The sequence below is a fragment of the Podarcis bocagei genome, assembly GCF_964188305.1.
Source record: "Podarcis bocagei genome assembly, chromosome: 3".
Taxonomy (NCBI): Eukaryota; Metazoa; Chordata; class Lepidosauria; order Squamata; family Lacertidae; genus Podarcis; species Podarcis bocagei.
Window position 1 is genome coordinate 25,551,908 of NC_138127.1, and position 20,274 is coordinate 25,572,181.

Here is a 20,274-nt window from a genome sequence, read left to right on the forward strand (position 1 = left end):
AGTGACAATGGCCCTGCCTTCATTGATAAAGTTGTGCAAGAAGTGTGCAAGGCGCTGCAGATAAACTGAAGGCTACACGCAGCCTACAGACCCCAGAGTTTGGGAAAACCTGAGCGTATGAATCGCACCTTGAAGACCCACTTGGCCAAGCTGACCCGGGAGACGGGACTACACTGGATAGATGTCCTGCCCATTGCCTTGTTTCAGATTCGGAGCGCTCCAACCAAGAGACTGAGACTATCACCCTTTGAACTTTTGTATGGCAGGCCACCCCTTTCGTCCGAGACATCCCCGCCAGTTTGGGGCGGGTGGGAGATCACATCACTCAGGAACAAGTGCAATTCCTGTCCCCGTGTGTGTTTGCTTCCCTTTCCAGGTACTACCTCGAGCCTACACCGTGCAGTCTCGCTGAGCCGGTCCACCAGTTCCAGCTGGGTGACAGCGTGGAAGCGCAACCCCCTCATCCCTAAGTGGCGAGGCCCGTATACCGTCCTCCTCTCCATCCCAACTGCGGTGAGAGTAGCCGACGTGATTCCCTGGGTGCATCACACGCGTCTGATCATCACCTTGTGTCTGACGCTACCGGAAACGCGTTAGGCCACGGGCAACGTGATCCTGCGACTGATCATCACAAGGACTTTCACAAGGACTTTCCCCTTTTCTCTATTATGTTCTGTATTGATTTGCTCTATGTCCTACTGCCCTTTTTGCTCTATGTCCTATTGTCCTGACCCCACTGAGCCATACCAACCCTATTGGCCTGCGGACCTCTGCTATGACTGGTTCGTCTTGCCAGTGGTAAGAAATGGCGTGCTCATTGGTTATTGGGAACAGGGGTTTGATGAGGTTGCCGTATTGAAATATCCCACTACCCCACTGTGGCTTCTCTTCCACACCACTGTCCAGCGCACATGGGTACTGCTCCTACGGGAAGTTGCAGAGACGGTCGAAATCTATCGAGTTCTGGACCGCTCTTGCTGTTGTGGGGGGGGGGGAACCAACTGTCACTCAGGGGGTAGAGCACTGTACCAACCCCATCTGGTAGACCAGGTCCTAATCTTAATCCAGGTGTTGCATGGGACGGAGCCCATCTTAATGCAAATATTGCAGGGGAGGGAGCCTGAACCAGGTGCACATTGAAATTGCTGAACAAGTGCCAGTAAATCCTGCAGCCCCACCTGTGGTTGTCGTGGTGGCTCGAGCCTCCCAAAAATCCCAGAATACTGCCTGAACTACTGGGCCTGGTAACTCCACATCTAATACCCTTGAATGTGGTAGGGTATTCTTGTGGCTGCATAAGGGTTGCCACCCCAGGCTTCAGCCTCCATAGGCCCTGGTCAGAGACCACGTAGGTGACCGCTACCCAGTAGGACCAGCCTTTGAACTTTACAGAGTCTATTGCCATCCCTATAGCTCCCGAGGCCTAACAGTGTATCAGTGCCAGGCGGCCACTTTTCCCTGTGTAGAGTGGGAACGCTACGTGTGTGCACGCTGTTCACGCCGTAGCAGGGCCAGGAGTTAGAGGCCCCATGACCTGGCCTTCGTGGGCCACCATCCCTTTGGCTTGTGGTATTACCCTTTTTGTGGTATTTCTGTGTTGGTGGTACAGTTCTTTGTTCTGGGCACCGAACATTCCTCGAATCAGGATGTGGATCATACCCCGCCTCCGGATGGTTCTCACCTCTCAGATGGCCACCGGGGGGAGGGAAAACACCTTCCTGAATATGACAACAGCTGTAGCTAAGAGCCTGAACAGGTCTGAGTGTTACAGGCTGATTTGTACCACAAAATTAGTCTAGATGGTGCAGGTCTCCCCAGTGTATGTAGTTGAATTAGTTCTTAGCTCCCAGGTTGGTCATGGTTAAAAGAGATTTTGCTTGTGATTTTACTTCTCTTCGTTACCATATTACTCTTATCATGCTTTTTGCCTTGCCTTATTCAGATTGTACGCCAAATGGTGAGCCGCTCAGTTAATGCAGCAACACGTACCTATATCCTGGCTCTCTATGATGTTGCACCTATAGGTCCATCAAGCGAAAATGGAGAACCGTGACCGGTCAGCATTTTCGTGATGGAAAGGGGGGAATGCAGGGGTGAAGGTCAGGATGACCAATAGAGAGCCAGGCTAAGAACCTCTGAAGCCATATTATAGGGCCATCTAAAAGCTAAAAGCACAAAGCCATTTTAGAAAGCTAAAGACTATTTCTCTTTCTCATGTTTGTCACTTTGCCACCTTTTGCAGAGGCAGCAAGCATGCAAGCTTGTGGGTGCAGCTAGCTTGCCCCTGCAGGAAGTTTGCTAGTTGAGGTTAAGCCAGTTCTGAGAAACGACCCCTGACAAAGGCAAGTAGCAGGATGTTTGCTGACCGCCAGGCTCCAGATATAACGCTTAGGTGTGAAGTTGCTAAACCACAAGGACATTTCTTGGAAGCGGGGGGTTCAGGGGCACTTCCTGGAACTAGTACAGAGGTTAAGTAGATTATAAGCCAGTAGCGCCACCTAGTGGAATAGGCAACTTGGAACCGAAAGGACACACCAAATTTATTCATTGGTTGAGCTTTAATGAATATGCATCAATGACCACAGGAAATTGTCAATCATTGGCTAAAGGGATGCCAAGGGGCCGAACTGTGCTTTGCAGAAAGATATATAAGTTAACTGCCCCTAAGAAGGGGTGGGCATTCTTCATTTTCCTGAATGCACCCTATTTGCTTTTTGTCGGACAAAAATCCAAATAAAAACTTTTTCTTTAAGAAACTTTGCTGCCTGATTTTTACATTCCTGGTCTGAATACCGATGTCCCTTTCACTAGGCTCTGTGGTTTAACCTACAGCGCCACTCACGTCCCATCATACAGTAGGGGTGGGTAAATCTGTAGCCCTCCAGGTATTACTGGACTACAGCTCCCATCATTCCTGGCCATTGGCCATGTTGGCTGGGGTTGATGGGAGCTGAATCCAACAATATCTGGAGAGCCATTGATTCTGCATCTCCTTCACCATCCACTTACACAGGATTTTCCCACTATAACTTCAGTTTCCTATACACAGCTATGTGTGTTCTTTTATCTGCCAGGAATCCAAGGGTCTCTTTTCTTCTGTTTCAGCCCACACATTTTAGATCTTTCCTTTCTTCAGCTGCGTTTGTTTAGGCTGCAAGCGAGTTGCAGTGCCACACATCATCTCCCGCTTTGCTCTGCAATATTTCAATAGTTATTGGTGGCTTAAGGATGCATTACATTCTATATTGTAAGAGAAATCTGACCGTATGACTAGTTTCTCTGGCTGTGTGAAAGTCAGGGGGGTATTTAAAAAATGCTTTCCAGCATTGCCCAGACCAATTTACAGTGGAGTGAGATTAAAGATTCAGGAAGGCCCAGAGGATGCTGAATATTAATAGTGACCATTATGGCCCTCTTGGGCCTGGCAACATTTTACAGAAAAGTTTTGAGTTTCTCCCAAATCTCCCATTCTTTGGAGCTATGATCAAATGTCTTTGAATCCGCTGGGCCTGCAATTTTAGAATGGGGGAAGGAATGGAAGCAAAAGGCACTGCTAAATGCAAAATGCTGAGGAAGCCACACACTCATCTCATCAGACTCTAATTGCTCATTATCGTTCCTAGTGAAATAAAAGTCCCTGAAGGCAAATAATTAAAATTAATCAAACTGGTTAATTCAGAAGCTCCATTTGATAAGAACTTTCCCATCACAATGCATTCTTTTTTCCAAGAAATGTTAGAAGACATTTGTTTCCTCTGACCTTTATTATAGGTTTATAGAAATAGGACTTCCTAGAAATACCCTTCTGGACGTAAGTATTCCAGGGCTGATGAACTGTTTCTCTCTTTGCTGTCTGCTTAGTCTGTCTCTGTCTCTGTCTCTGTCTCTGTCTCTCTCTCTCTCTCTCTCTCTCTCTCTCTCTCTCTCTCATGCACGCGTGCACACACACACACACGCACACACAGTACTTTTCTCCAAACAGGGGAAAAGATGTGCTGGTGGATGGATATATCTTTGCCCTTGTGAATTGGACAGAAGCTTGGAAAGAGATTTTGAGTCAGGGTTAAGCAGCCCTCTTCACCACCACCATTAATGCACTCATGCTCACAGGCACTGAGGTTGCATCTTGTAATGTTAGGGAATCTGATCTGTTTTTTATCTGCTCCACTTCACTAGAGTCTGGAGAAGATCCAGTCCAGGTTTTACACAAAATTGGGGAGCTCTAGAAACCAGACCAGTTCAAAAATTTCTGGCTTAAAGTGTGTTAGAGTTTGTTCTCAGCAAAGTGGTTTACTCCCTATCCTTTGTGTAAAGATTATGTCTTGAACTTTTCGTTAGAAAAAGAAACAAACCATTGGGGGGAGGGGGGAGGTGTGCAACTTCATGTCTTCGTTTGGCCCTGATATGTCAGTCCAGGCTACCTCAATCAACTCATTAGAAGAGGTACTTTTTCTCCCTTTCTTGTATCTGTCATCCAGAAGAAGGACTGCAGCAGAAATACACTCTCTGTTGGATATGGCAGCCCACTGGGCTGCAAATGAGCAATGAATCTGTTCTGTTGACCAAATTCTCATTGCTTCAAAGGAGCAGCTGAAGAGCACGCAAGTGATCTGTTTTCGTTTTAGCTGTGAAACATAACCTCTTAGTTCAACTTCTGAGAAAGTAATCCCAGACTCTTCCACAGCTTGCATCCCATACTAATCTGGCATCTCTGTTTCATACAGCTAAAGTAATAGACAGCTTCATCTGGTTGCTGCAAATGAATCGTTTTTACTTGCATTCTTTTCACAATGGCTAGTATACCTACCAAATGTGAGGCACATCATATCTTTAAAGCACATAACACTAGTTTATCCCTCACAGAGCTATAGTTCCCAGCACCCTTAACTGCAGTTCCCAGTAAGGATGGGAGAATTCAATTCAGTTTGCAGTTAATGGTCAATATAACTAATTCTCACTTTCCAAAACAATACCCAAAATTCACACCTCTCTGAATTTTCAATGCCGTTCTCCCACCCTGACCATTGGCTATGCTGATTAAGGTTAATGGGCCTTGAGTCCAACAACATCAGGAAGGCCACTCTTGTTTATAAAGCACCATTTTTTTTTTATTTGACTCTTATTAGCAGACCAGAGGCAGGCTGATGGTTTAATCAGATAAATCTTACAATGTTTTTGAAGAAAAGCAATTTAAGTTGTCTGTCTGTTTCAATCATGGCAACTGTACTGAACAAAATTTGGAGCACACATTCCTAGCGCTATTGCACGTTTAACCTTGCATCCATTCACAAATGGAACAGGAAAACACAAAATATACCTGTATTATTAGTACTGGTATTACCCACTGCAATGTGAGACTAACAGCAGTTTTCTGTATGTGATGAGGGAGAAACTATTGAAACACTCAACTTCCCTCGGCTTAGATCCAGTTTAGAGCTTCCTTCAGCTGCCTTTCAATAAAGTAAAGATAATAATCATTATTATTTAATTAAATTTTGCATCCCACCCTCTCTCCTAAAGGAGACTTTCATATCAAATATCAGGAAATCCTACCAGACAGCCAGTTTTACCTGTAGTTTGTTGCTTAGGGGTACACTCAATAGAAAACTCTAGCCAATTCTTATTTTATGATGAGTAGACTTACTTCACAACAGCTGTAAAGCTGGGTAAGATTAAAATGATACGTGACTATGTAATACATGTAATTCCAAATACACGTTCAACCCATCACTCTTTACAAGCTGAGATGTACATTTTTTATACTTAAAAAACAACCCAAAACCCCTCCTGTAATCAATAAAGCATCTCCTGGCATGGAAATACAGGCAAGTCCCTCCTGGGTGACAATGCTGAGAGATCTCACTTGCTAGGATAAGCTTGCTTGGCCTACAGCAGTGTGATCTGCTAATCACTGTTATAAATCATTTGGGTGTCTAGTTAAGCATCTTGAAACTGTCCTTAGAAGACCCCACTTTTTCACTTCTCCTTTGTTTGTTGGCAAGCCAAGCTAGAGTTTGAGAGTTTTATATATGTAAGATATCTGAAACAAAGATGCCTGCTCAATCCAAACAGGGGCAAAATCTTCTTTGTTGGGAAGACAGAAACACCTTGGAATACTTCAAAGAATATTAATTAATAACATTTGTTGTGGCTTAAAACTTCTCAGGCTCCATATGTTCCTTCTCACTTAGCAGACATACTAGGGGAGATGATTGCATTTGTGGGCTGGTACAGTTAAATTATTTGTGTACTCAGCAAGCCCCTATAGGTTAAGCAAAAACAAACTCAATAAGAGTCTGAATAAAATGCTTGAAGAAAAAGGCTGGTATTGATGTAAAAACAGTTTGATGCGCACCCCGGGGTTGCTGTTTCTGAGGCACTCAGTGAAAAAGATTCATCTTCCTTTCATTTCACTGAGGTTTCAACAATGGAATGGAAAATAAGCATTTGTTGAGTATTAAAAGCACTCCAAAAAAATCTATATCCAAGACATGTCTAAGCCAAATAAAGTAGACACTGGTTGTTATCCAACTATTGATTGATTTACAGCATTTATATCCCACCTTTTTCTACAAGGAGTTTGAAGTGGTACACAATTGTCCCCCTCCTTATTTAATCCCTACAACGATCCTGTGAGGTAGATTAGACTGAGATGTAGTGACTGGTCCAAAGTCACCCACTGAGCCTTATGGCTAAGTGGGAATTGGAACCCTGGTCCTCAGGTCCTAGTCCAACAGTTGAACCACTACACTACACTGGCTCTCCATGTCATGCTCAGAGTAGGCCACTGAAATTAATGGCTATTACTAACTTAAATTCATTATTTCAATGTGCTACCCTGTATTGGATGCAACCCACAGACAGTTAATTTCCCCTAGGGTCAGAAAGTCATGCAAGAAACCTAGGCATCCCCATTGTTTCCTCAGAGATAGTAGAAGAGAATTGGTAGAGACAAAGAAGGATGTTGTCAAAAGAAAACAGCCCAAAAGGCTATCGCAGCCTACTGGCAAGATGGTTCAATCGCATTTGCCCCATGTCTTCCCCCAAAGAGTTCAAGGAGGATTCCATGAAGTTACCCCATTACCTCCCACACCTTCACAACCCAGAGGTTGGTTAGACAGATGCCAGTTCTTGGGAAGCTCCAGTTCACCAGGGGTTGCACAGAAGAATAAATTGTGCCCTTGAATAAAGCATTCCTGCTGTCTTTTCCTTGAAAAGGTATAGAGTAACTATAATGTTGTTGTTTAGTTGTTTAGTCGTTTAGTCATGTCCGACTCTTCGTGACCCCATGGACCAGAGCACGCCTGTCTTCCACTGTCTCCCGCAGTTTGGTCAGACTCATGTTTGTAGCTTCGAGAACACTGTCCAACCATCTCGTCCTCTGTCGTCGCCTTCTCCTTGTGGCCTCCATCTTTCCCAACATCAGGGTCTTTTCGAGGGAGTCTTCTCTTCTCATGAGGTGGCCAAAGTATTGGAGCCTCAGCTTCACGATCTGTCCTTCCAGTGAGCTCTCAGGGCTGTTTTCCTTAAGAATGGATAGGTTTGATCTTCTTGCAGTCCATGGGACTCTTAAGAGTCTCCTCCAGCACCATAATTCAAAAGCATCAATTCTTCGGCGATCAGCCTTCTTTATGGTCCAGCTCTCACTTTCATACATCACTACTGGGAAAAGTACCCCTTCATGGATCACTGCCTTGCCGTGGCAAAGGGGCTTGAATAACTCAGAGAAGCTATGAGCTATGCCGTGCAGGGCCACCCAAGATGGACAGGTCATAGTGGAGAGTTTTGACCAAACGTGATCCACCTGGAGCAGGAACCGGCAAGCCACTCCAGTATCCCTGCCAAGAAAACTCCATGGACAAAGACAACAGTAACTATAATATGCAGCATAAATTGAGATTTTGAGGGAAGAATGGAGGGAGGGAGGGGAAGTGGTGGGTGGAATGATGGATTGCTAAATTTGAAATGTCATTGAATTGTTTATTTGTAGAAAATTTATAAATAAAATTATTTTTAAAATACATTCCTGCCGTCACCTACTCTAGTGCCTCTGAACAGCACACAGATCCCACCAACTGCATGTGGCTGCCTGCCTCGTGGATTAAGAGGTGCCCCAGTTTAAGAGGTGCCACATCACATTGGAGCAGGGATGGGGAATGTCTGGCCTTCCAAATGTTGCAGGAGTCCAGCTCAATGATGGGAGTTGTAGACCAACAAGGCTAGTGGGCCATAGGTTTCACATCCCTGCCGTCTAAGAGCAAACTAGACCTGTCCTTATTCATACTGTCTGGGCTTAAATGGTTTGTGTTTGAACAAATAACTAGCAGGAGTTTTCCTCCCATTTATGAACAGTAGACCCAAGACAACAGATTATAAGCCTCCTCCCCAAAAGCCCAGTCTAGCTCCCCTACTCAGCCACACAGGCTCCTTGTTTAGGAACATAGGAAGCTGTATTATCCAAGAGTCAGACCATTGGTACCTCCAGCTCAGTGTTGTGCACACTGAACGGTAACAGTTGTTTGGGATTTCAGATAGGGATCTTCTCAAGCCTACCTGGAAATCCTGGGGGTTGAATGTGATTTATTTTTTTCTGCGAGCAAACATATTGTCTACCACTGAGCTATATCCAATCCCTGTGCTGTGCTACACAGCCCAAATCGTCACCACAGCAGGCCAAACAACAGGGAGAACGTCTCATCTAGGTGACCCTAGCTGGCTTATTAGGGCATAAGTTTGTGTGTGGGAAGAATCTTCTTCATTAGATGCATGAAGTGGACAGTGATTGAATTATCGGAGTCCTTCCGTTAATTAGTCATTTGTGGCTAGTTAGGATGATGTACCACCTCATTACTGACGTTGCCAGAGCAGTACTTGCAAAGAGGTACGTCAAAAATGATTGGACAATGGTGAGACACATATGGGACCAACTTGTACACACAATGGCATTCATTAACAATGTGGCACTTAACTGAAACAATTGACAGGGAATAGTCTCATTATCTCTTACAGCGTATGCTGGAATAGTTACGTTTCTGGTGCACGAGCCACTGTATCTTAATTAGGGTATAATCACATTATCAAACAGCCCTGGGTTTGCAAATGATACAGCGGATGATTTTCTATTAGTAAGGATAGTTATAACCCTGTTACTTTTTTATGACACTATTAAAATGTTTGCTGACGCCAAGTCAATTCATGGAATGCAGAAGCTTATGGCGAAGAAAACAAATTAGAGATTTAACTACCTGCTGTATTTTAGAAACAAATGGCCTTATTGAACTATTGGCTATTTTAACTGGAATGATTGAAAAGGGTTAGTGTAGAGTTTATGGGTCGGATCCAGAACACACTCAGCAAGTTGTGCTGAAGAAAAGGAGTGGGAAGCCCATTTTTGTCAATTCCTCCTTCCTCCTGCAGCCTCCAGTCAATCTGATCCAGAAGATTAGGGTATCCTCTTGTGCATCGTAAAATGTATCAGGATGAGGAAGAATATGGAGAAATTGCCTCCCTGTCCCCTCCCACCAGCAGGGAGTTTCTTCTAGATCTCAGCACCTTCTGTGAATGGGAAAAGCCTGTTTGCAGTCTGTTTGCAGGCTGGACATTGACTATGTTATTGCCAATAAATGCCACTTTTCCTATTTTGAAACTTTATCCTGAAATGCTTCCTTTTAACTGTATCCCCCCTGCTGTCACACACACAACCCTGAGATTAACAGTCTCTTGCTTTACAGACGGAACTATTCCGCAATGGTCCTGATCTCAGGTCTTCATACACAGCAGCAGATTGTGGCATCTGTTGGAGCAAGTCGTTTAAAGTGGAAGCATAGATCCAAACGTTCATTCAGATGGATGGCCACCAAGGGCCTGTCATACGGTGCACACAGAGATCCAATCCAGCAAAGTTTCCCACAAGGACAAGCTGTGGATTTGGGATGTAAGGTATTTGGGGGGAGGAGGAGGAGGAGGAAGGTGACTTTTGGATCATATTCAGAAACACAATCCTCATGGGAAAATGTGCTTCTCTCTTGATGGAAAATGTGCTTCTCTCCTTGGTGGAGAAGAGCTGGACGATGGGGACTGGTGCGAGTTGAGTTAAATCCCCCGGGGAGAGGACCCAAGGGAAGCCTGATTGTTCCCTCAGGCCCGCCCCCCGGAGAGTCCAGCCCTCTGCTCCAGCCTGCCATTGGCCAATTCAGCAGGCTGACATGGAGCAGAATTTAAAGCTGGGAGCGTGAGCCAAAGTTCTCACTTCAGCAAGGAATAGACCCTGACAAGCAGTCCTGCAGCGGCAGGATGATGCTGGCCATCCCTAAATACCACCGCACCCCTAAAAGGGGGTAAGCTGACCTCTCTCAATAAAACTTGATTGATTGGGACAGTTTTTTGTACTTTAAAAAACTGTACTTTGCAGGGGAGGGCTGTGACTTATCTAACAGAAATTGCCTAACTGGAGGGAATTTAAAGTATTCTGTTCCAGATTACTGCAATTCTCTTGGCCAAAAAGTCATCAGCAAAGCTTAATATTGTTGTGTGCATTTCTTTAAGTGTTGAGAAGTTCCAGGGGGCACAGTGCAAGTCATGTTTGGTTTCCTTTGGAAGGAGGTCACTGCCCACTTATTAGCATTATGTAATATCTACATTTATTTACAAATATATGGGTTGAGCATAGGTGAAGATGACCAAATAGGTTGAACACTCCAACATCTGCTCTTCTCATATCAGACAGCATTCTGTCTCAGATTTTCTCTGTCTCATTCCAAACTGTAATCTGCTCTTCTGACAGATACCTGGACACCTTCACTTGACTATCCAGAGGAAGGGGAACACAAAGACATGCCATTTTGCTTAAATAGTACTCATCTCCCTAGTCATTATGAGCCAGCTATTGAGAACCACTGTTGTCAACCCTACACAAATCTGGAGCAGATTCCCTAAGATGACTTGTACATCTTCTGGCAACTCCTGCAGCCAAGCTGGGTCCAAACATATTGCTCTGCTTTCCTTTGGACCACATCAGCAAGGCTGACAGGGCATCTTGTCATCTTGAGAACCCAGGGCCTCTATACACACCGCCAAGGATTGCACCCTGGGGAGGTCCCAGGAGTTTGACTTCATCCCCACACACACACACACACTCCATTGTCGCTTGAGACAGATGAATGCCAACAACAAAACTGAGAACCATCAGGAGATAATTTACTGCTGGTAAATTAGTGGTGGAACTTAGCAACTTTGCCAGGACTACCAAGGCAACCTCTGATTCTATTAACCCTCTTCTTTCCAATCCCCCCCCCCATCTCACAGTGGTATATTTTTCATAGCAACTGAAGTGATTCAGCCAACAATCCAGAAAATGCAAGCCTATGCACGCTGCGTTGTCCTCAGCTAATAATTTTGAGGTTTTAATCGAATCAACATGACAGCATTTCAGTACAGTTTGAACCAGATGTTTACAGACACTCGTGCTCACATAAAGAAGAGTGAATGATGATGCATGTAGTTCAATATTGCGCTTCAGAAACTACCATTCCAAACTATTGGAATTAAATGAATGTCACAAATTAACAAAGGCAGATTGCCCTTTGGTGGAACAAATTACAATCATAAAAAATATGATGTGTAAGCACCTAAGGAAAACTTATTTGGTGATTAGCAGTTATTTGAGTTAACTGAAAACAAATCGCTTTCTTCTAGCTAAGCTATTTTCTTTGGAGCTGGACATACAGATAAGGGGGAGACTCCATTCCATTTGCATTTGAAGGTGAACTTACTAAATTTGCACTTTTTGAGACAATACAATGGGGTTTTTTGGTCAGCAGGCGATGGAATGGCTGCAGCTCAGTGGCAAAGTCTTTGCTTTGCATGAAAGGTTTAAAAAAGGTAAAGGTAAAGGATCCTTGACAGTTAAGTCCAGTCATGGACGACTCTGGGGTTGCGGCGCTCATCTCACTTTACAGGCCAAGGGAGCCAACGTTTGTCCGCAGTTTTTCCAGGTCAAGTGGCCAGCATGACTAAGTCGCTTCTGGCGAAACCAGAGCAGCACACGGAAATGCCGTTTACCTTCCCTCCGGAGCGGTACCTATTTATCTACTTGCACTTTTTTTGGCGTGCTTTTGAACTGCTAGGTTGGCAGGAGCTGGGACAGAGCAATGGGAGCTCACCCCGTCACGGGGATTCGAACAGCCAACCTTCTGATTGCCAAGCCCAAGAGGCTCAGTGGTTTAGACCACAGTGCCACCCACGTCTCTGAAAGGTAGCAGGTTCAATTCCTGACACCGCCAAGTGTTGTTGAGGAAGACCCTGGGGAGCCACTGCTACTCCATGTATCCAATGGTAAGCTACAGAAACCAATACTCTGACTCAGTAGAAGGCAGCTCGCTATTTTCCAATGGGGGGGGGAAACTTCTGAGCTTGCATTTAACTTTTTTGTACTATTCAAGTACAAAGTTCATTCTGGGTGTTCAAATTTATTTATTTACTTTCAGATAAACTACTTAATATCATTTTTAAAAATCTCTAAGAAGCTTACATTTAAAAAAACTCCAATAAAAATACAGCAGCATTCAGTAACATTTCCTAAAAACAGGTTAAAAACCAAAACAGCAATATAAATAAAACTGGGCTGTGTACACACTTAAAGAGCCAGAAAGCTGTTTTTAACAGCTGTTTAAAGGCCATGACTTTCTCCACATCACAAATTACCCAAAGGAAGGGATTCCAGAAGGTGAGTGCTATCATTGAGAAGACCCACTTTTGTGTCGTCACAAGATGGCATTCCAGTGGTCATGGAAGGACCAGCAGGGTCTCCTCAGAAGATATTAAAGACCAGCTTGGTCTATACCAGAATAGGCCGTGTGCTATGTGCCCTGGCCCCAAGCTGTAGAGATGTCAGGCTTCGGAGAATCAGGTCCCTCCCATAGTGGCAGCCAAGAAGCAGAGCAATGCTAAAAGTTCTTAAAGGTAAAGGTAAAGGGACCCCTGACCATTAGGTCCAGTCGTGGCCGACTCTGGAGTTGCAGCATTCATCTCGCTTTATTGGCCGAGGGAGCCGGCGTACAGCTTCCAAGTCATGTGGCCAGCATGACTAAGCCGCTTCTGGTGAACCAGAGCAGCACACAGAAACGCCGTTTACCTTCCCGCTGGAGCGGTACCTATTTATCTACTTGCACTTCATGCTTTTGAACTGCTAGGTTGGCAGGAGCAGGGACCGAGCAATGGAAGCTCACCCCGTCACGGGGATTCAAACCGCCGACCTTCTGATCGGCAAGTCCTAGGCTCTGTGGTTTAACCCACAGTTCTTACCAAGCAATTTATTCAATAATTCACAGAGCGACGAAGGAATGCAGTCTTCCCTAAATAATGGCATTGCTCCAAGTCAAGTCCCACCCCCCTATGTCTCCCCTATTCTATGTCACCCCTGTGTTGGCTAATCTGAGCTTTCTTCCTCTGAGCTCTACCCTTAATGCACACCTGGTCCTGGGAGAGGGGGGGCAGGAATGCACTCCAAGAACACTGTCTGTCAGCTGTCTCTCCCCTGGAACAACTTCTTCCTGCTGTTCCTCTTCAAATATTTCCCAGCTTCTCCCCTCTGCAGCCTCTGAACTATGTCCTTCTGCAAACCACTATTCTAAATCTATACTGTCCTCCTGTTCTTGGGAAGGTTCAGGAGAAAGGGGAGCAGCCCCCACCATTCCTCCTCAGTCCAGCCCCTTACAATAGAGCTTTAAATGAAAATAACAAAATATTGAACTTGTTTCAGCAGCTAAAAGGTCACTAGGCAGATCTGTCAACACTGGCATAATATGTGTAAAGACAGATGTCTCAAGAAGCACCCTAGCATTTGCAATAGCTGCAGCTTCCGAACCAGGCACAAAGGTCGCCCCACATACAGCGCATTACAGTGATCTATCTCTTGCCTAGGAACACATAGTCCATAAAATGGAAAAGAGTCCTCTGTCAGTATTCCATAATTTCCACTCCTGCTGTGAAAGGAAACAAATGCCATTCACAGAGTATGTGGGTAAGGCTTGAGAATGGGGGAATAAATTTAAATGAAAAAGTGATATGGCCCCTAGTGAACATTCTCTTTCTCTGCTTGTAGTATAACTAACTTGCAAAGGAAGTGGTGGGTGACTCATTTATTGAGTCACTGAAAATCAAATGGGCTAAAGCACTACCAATACTGACAGAAAATGTACTAGAGAATCTCTGGTAGGTCCTTTGTGATTTCAGGCAGTACTGACGTCACCTAAAACTGCATCATCCTTTCAGTACATCTTATTATTTTTTATGAATGATCCTATTCAGGGCTTTTTTCAGCTGGAACTTGCCAGAACTCAGTTCCAGCACCTTTCAGGTGGGTGCCATTGCCATTCTAAGAGAACAAGGGAGGCATTCTTGGTGAGTTCCAGCACCTCTTTTTAACTATAGAAGCTTCTTGATGTCATCAGCAGCACGCCCCTAGCTGGACTCCTGCTGAAGGGCCTTGTTCCAGGCAAGATCAGCTGTAGCATAGAGTGTAGGGCAGGGTGTAGAATGGTGGAAAGCGCAGAAACAATGGTTTCTCCAGCAAGCTACAGGCCCATTCATTGGCTGGGAACAGTGGTACCTCTTTGCTGCTTATTAATACAGTGGTACCTAGGTTTTCGAACGTAATCCATTCCAGAAGACTATTCGAGTTCCAAAATGTTCAAAAACCGAGGCGCAAAGGGTGGTCTGCAAATTTAATAGACAAAATTGAGAAAAATAACATGTACCCTCAGTGGAAGCCGTTCAACTTCCGAGGCGTATTTGAAAACCAAAGTATTTACTTCCGGGTTTACGGCATACGGTTTTGGTTCATCAATAGAGATGTTCGAAAACCGAGGTACCATTGTATATGTTTGTAGCTCAGATAATCCCAGATTAATCCCAGCATCAACAGATAGGGCTTCACGAGAACACTGTGTGGAACCCTGAAGAGCTTCCCCACACACAACCAAGGCCTGAACTGAAATACAGAAAAGGATGGCAAACTGCATGTATGTTTCTGGAACTCCTGCCCCAAGAGAGCTAATTTATCTTCTTCTTTATTTCTATTCCACTAGCAATTGAAAACATTCCTTCTTAAATAAGATTGTAATTTTGTTGTTGCTTTACCATATTGATTCTTATGACTGGCCTTTTGTGTTCTTGCTTCTTCATCTTTCTTTTCATTTTTAAAAATGTATTAGGCTGAGTTTTGTGCTATCTAAAGGCTACAATAAAGAGTAATGATAACAACAAAAGAAATATGGGTCCCTTGCAATTTGTTCCATAACCTCATACATACATAGGGAAGACAGAAGCAAGAGATGGAAACAGAAATGGAACCACATTCGTTTATTGAGGCAGATGCCAACCAACCAATACCCAGAAATCTGCATGTAAGCCTGGTGATTTGGGACCGACAGACGATAAATGTGATAAATGGAAACCATACATTTGCTAGTGCATCAGGTTTAGCCTGACCCTTAGCTAATCTGACATTGTGGGTTAGTTTTTCCATCAAGGCTAATTTCCATACATGATCATACCAGCGACTTACAGAAAATTCCGAAGATATTTTCCATTCTCCAGCTACTGTCATTCTGGTTTTCTCTGCTGCTCTTTTTAGCTTTGCCTTTTACTGGTGAGATCACTAGTGTTTTATGTTTGCTCTGATATTTGCAAGCCACCTTGGGCAACTCCTTTGTTGAAAGGAAAAGCAAGGTGCACATTTTTTTAAAAATAAAGAAATTATTCATGTATTAAAAAGGCAAGGATTGCCTTGTTGGATCACCCTGTGGTCCATTGAGCCCAGTCTCCACCAGGTGCCTCTGGGTACTCACAACCATGATAGTTTGATCCTGTTGTTTCCTTCCACCACATGACATTCAGGGCCACACAATACCAGGGACAGGGGGCATTTGACCTGCTCCATCATACAATCAAGTGCATGCCATCTCATGCCAACATTGCTACGCAAAAGGATAAATGGACACACACACACACACAGGCAGCAATCAGAAACCAGTGTAAGGACATTTCCATCTCCCAGGACAGTCTTCCTTAGTCCCACAAATGCTTCCATGGGGAAGCATAATAATAGTGAATGTACGTATGTAAGTATTGTGATATATACTTCCAAGAAAAAGTATTTCAGTTCCATGTTATTCAGCTTTAAAGCTTTTTTCCTGCAAGTTCTTCCTACCTTGCTTTGTATGCAGGTGGACTCACACTCATATGGACTTAATTTGATTCCATCGAGTTACGGAGTATGAATGGCTATTGTTGTTAAGAAAAATCTCATCTGCTAACTAATTTGTCTCTTATCCTCACAGTTCGGTTAGAACAGATTACCAGATAGCACCAAAAAAAATTCTTGTCTGACCACTGAAGCAGAACTCTGCTGACTCAGGAGAAGTGTGCTTTCCCATTCCTCACAGTGTGTGTATAAATCGTATCTGCAACAGACTTCATTTGTATTTGATGTATGGAAGGAGTTCCCAATTGTTTCAGGGCACTGATGCAGAAGGCCTCTCTCTATTATGTGCTGTCAAGGGAACCTATATTAAAGTTTTAAAATAACATGCCTTGGGACTCATAAGTCAGCTCCAAATAAGCAAAATGGTCATTATCGGCAGCCTTTGGAGAATTCACACAAGCATATTATGGGGGGGGGGGGAGTTTCTGCAGCAGCCTTTTAACATCTTGCTTAATTCTGTAATTTTTAACTCTAAACTTATTTTCATTTCAGCAGTTGTATTTCATTCAGGAGGGTTAAAACTAGGGGTTTTAAAAATCTTAAATATTATTTATTCTATTTGGCATTGCTTCGCTTGCTGCATTGGAACTACAAACATGTATGGCTTTGTTTCATCAAAATACTGGCAGGGCTTTAGAGGTCTGCTGTGCTGTTAATTCATTGAATTGCATTGTAAGTTCGTTTTTATGAAATGAAAAATTGATCCAAGGAAGGAAGGAAGGAAGGAAGGAAGGAAGGAAGGAAGGAAGGAAGGAAGGGGTGATAGCACTCCTACACTTATTTACCTGGGAGTAAATCCTGATGAATTCAGTAGGGCTTACTTCTGAGTAGACATGCATAGAATTGCACCAGAAGCCAGCATTATTTTATAACATCTGTTTGAAAGCATGATGATATTGTGGGCTCCATCTTTCTGCAGCACTAACGCCCTAAAGTTAACAGATAACAGCAATTGACAATTCCCTCCCAACAATTGACAATTCTCATGTTATCACACCCGTTAATAATGCCATAATTGTGTCAAACCATTCTGGTATGGCAAAATAGCAATTGATTTCCGTTCCCACTGCAAAAGCTACCGTAGCCTTAATCTTTAAAAGTTTGTTCTCCTCAGTCTCTAAGGAACAGGCAACTTGCCTTGCCAAACGAGATTGCATTGATGTATTTGCGACAAAATTCCTCACTCGTCGGAGAGGCAGCATGTCCACGCAGCATAGGAGATATGTACATCTCTGGTGGCTGATCAGGTATGCAGGCTTTTCACAAGAAGCAACTCCCCCAGCAGTTGAATTTCCAAATGGTAATGAAGGAGTGGAGTGCTGAATGGAAGACCCCCGGGTGGCAGGCAGAAACAAGCTGCCAGCCATGATTCCTTGGCACCCTCTTGTTTCTCATTTCACACACCACCATGTGAGACCTGCACCACCAGCAGTGCACCCGCAGAGCATTTCCTATCAACTTGATCCCCCTCCCCTCTTTCCTTTTTCCTTTCTCCTTCTGTGATGGAACTCCTATTTGGGGACTTCCCTGGCTTTTTTCTGGCCCATGTAGGACCAGTCTGGATAGTTGGCCTTGGTGAAGATTTGACGTTTTCATCCCCAAAAAGTTTTTGAATTGAGTTTATGCTGAAATGAGGCTGCATTTTAATGTTGTGTTTTATTCTTGTTTTTAAGTTGTATTTTAATCAATTGTTTTTATACCTGGTGTTGGCCGCCCTGAGCCTGGTCTTGGCTGGGGAGGGCGGGGTATAAATAAAATTTATTATTATTATTATTATTATTATCAAAAGAAGAAGAAGAAGAGTGAGTGCCAGCACTACAACACAATCAGGACAAAGCACACAAGCCCACCAACATCTTGAGGAAACCCCATAATCCCAAGTTTATTTTATTTTATTATTCGGTAGATTTACAAAAAGGAAAACACACACCAATGAATACATTTTAGAAAGTGGTAAGATTAGACAGGGCTGCACAAAGCATTTTTCCCCCAATCAAGACTCCTAGCAGTCCTCTTCCCTCCTCCTTTCTTCCCTGCCCTCTGTCTGACCCTCAGACCTGGTGCAGCACCCGGGCTGGGCCTCTGCACCACAGTCTCCTCTTCCTCACCTGCTCTCCAGCAGCTGCTACGGGCTGCCCAAGGGAGGAGACTGGCAGTGACAATCATAGAGAGGCAATTGGATGCTCCCTTACAGCAGCTGCAGCTGCCACCACTTGGGACATGTGCCAGCTTATTCTCCTCTCTGAGCTCAGCAGCATTGGCAGGGGAAACAGGGACATTCCAGGATCAAATCAGAAGCTGGGATGGCATTCATAATTCCAAGACTGTCTCTGGAAAATTGGGGTGCTTTGAGGGTAGAATAATCAAGTAGGGGGCTGAGCATGCAGCTAAGACTCCGTTGGGACTTTGCAAGCACTGTTCTGGAAGCCATGCAGTACTTGCCAGTGATGTTTTTGACAAGAGGAGCTTGATTTCTTTTTAGCAAAATACAGAAGTTAGGAGCAAACTGCAGAGCCACAAGAAAAGAGATGCAAATGTCTTCTCATTCCAGTCACTGTGCTGTTTTTGCATTCCAGCCATATTTCTGTGTTAGTGTCTCGGGTAAAACAAGTTTTGAAAAGTAGCCTTGGATTTTTAGTTGTTCCTGTTGTTAGTCTACAAGTTAGATGAAAGGCTGTCCCTGGACGCTATTGTTTCTGTGATGGTGCCTCATTTATTCTGGCCACTTAAAAAGCCCTTGGGGTTATATTATTTTTACGTTATGTTAAAAAGTGAGTATAGTTGTCAGAGTTTCATAGAGTGCCATGCATGTCTTTGGCACTTCATTGTCTTGAGATGGGAAGCACGATTACCATCTCTGAGCAGCTATCTGGAAAATAAATAAAATGTGAAGGAAGGGGAAACCTGTATAAATGAGCAAGGACAGAAATGCTTGAGCTGAGGGCAAGAAAACAAATTAGACACAAGGAAAGGAAGAAGCGTTCAGGCCCATTAAAACAGTGGCCCATTAGTTCTGAAACAAAAGTAAAGAGAAGGTAGTAAATGACCTACAGAAACAAGTTGGAATATAGGAAGGTGTGTTACAATGAGTCAGACTTCTAGCTCAGGGGTCAGCAAACTTTTTCAGCAGGGGACTGGTCCACTGTCCCTCAGACCTTGTGGGGGGCTGGACTATATGGGGGGGTGAACGAATTCCTATGCCCCACAAATAACCCAGAGATGCATTTTAAATAAAAGGACACATTCTACTCGTGTAAAAACACGCTGATTCCTGGACTGTCTGCGGGCCAGATTCAGAAGGCAATTGGGCCTGATCCAGCCCCCAGGCCTTAGTTTGCTTACCCATGGTCTAGTTCAATATTTTCAACAGTGACTGGCAATATGTCTCCAGGGCTTCAGATAGGGAGTCTTCTCCAGCCGTGCCTGGAGATGCTGAGGACTGAACCTGAGAACTTCAGCATGCAAAGCAGTTGCTCCACCGCTTAGCTGGGGCCCTTCCACTGGTAAAGATGTGACCACATACTTGCTGCCTTTCCATTGGGCCCCCTTCTTAAACACCAAGCTGCTTCTGAAGCACCACCATTCTATCGGCCCTGTTTCAAAAGCAGTCAAGTGATGAGCAGGAAGAGATTAAGAAGAGAAAATCCATGAAAACAGTACTGTTCCTGTTAAGTTGTGGGTGAACATATCAGACGACACAGCGATTCTTCAAACAGCTCTTGTTTATTCACAGGCCAGAACAGAACTGAAGGGTTCAGCCAGCCTGCTTATGTAGAGCTCCAGTACAACATAACTGTAACAACTTTCTATAACTATCCAATCACTGAACGTCACTTTCGATCCCTTATTTGCATATGTGGACCTGAACTATCTACAGTATCCCCCTGCTGGCCCAGGGTGAGAACTTCAGTACATAACAGCTCCCATGGTTCAAAATCACATGGGCAGCCCTAGACATGCTGTGCAGGCATGCTGTGACTGCTACTAACTCTCTATCTCAAAAAAAGACA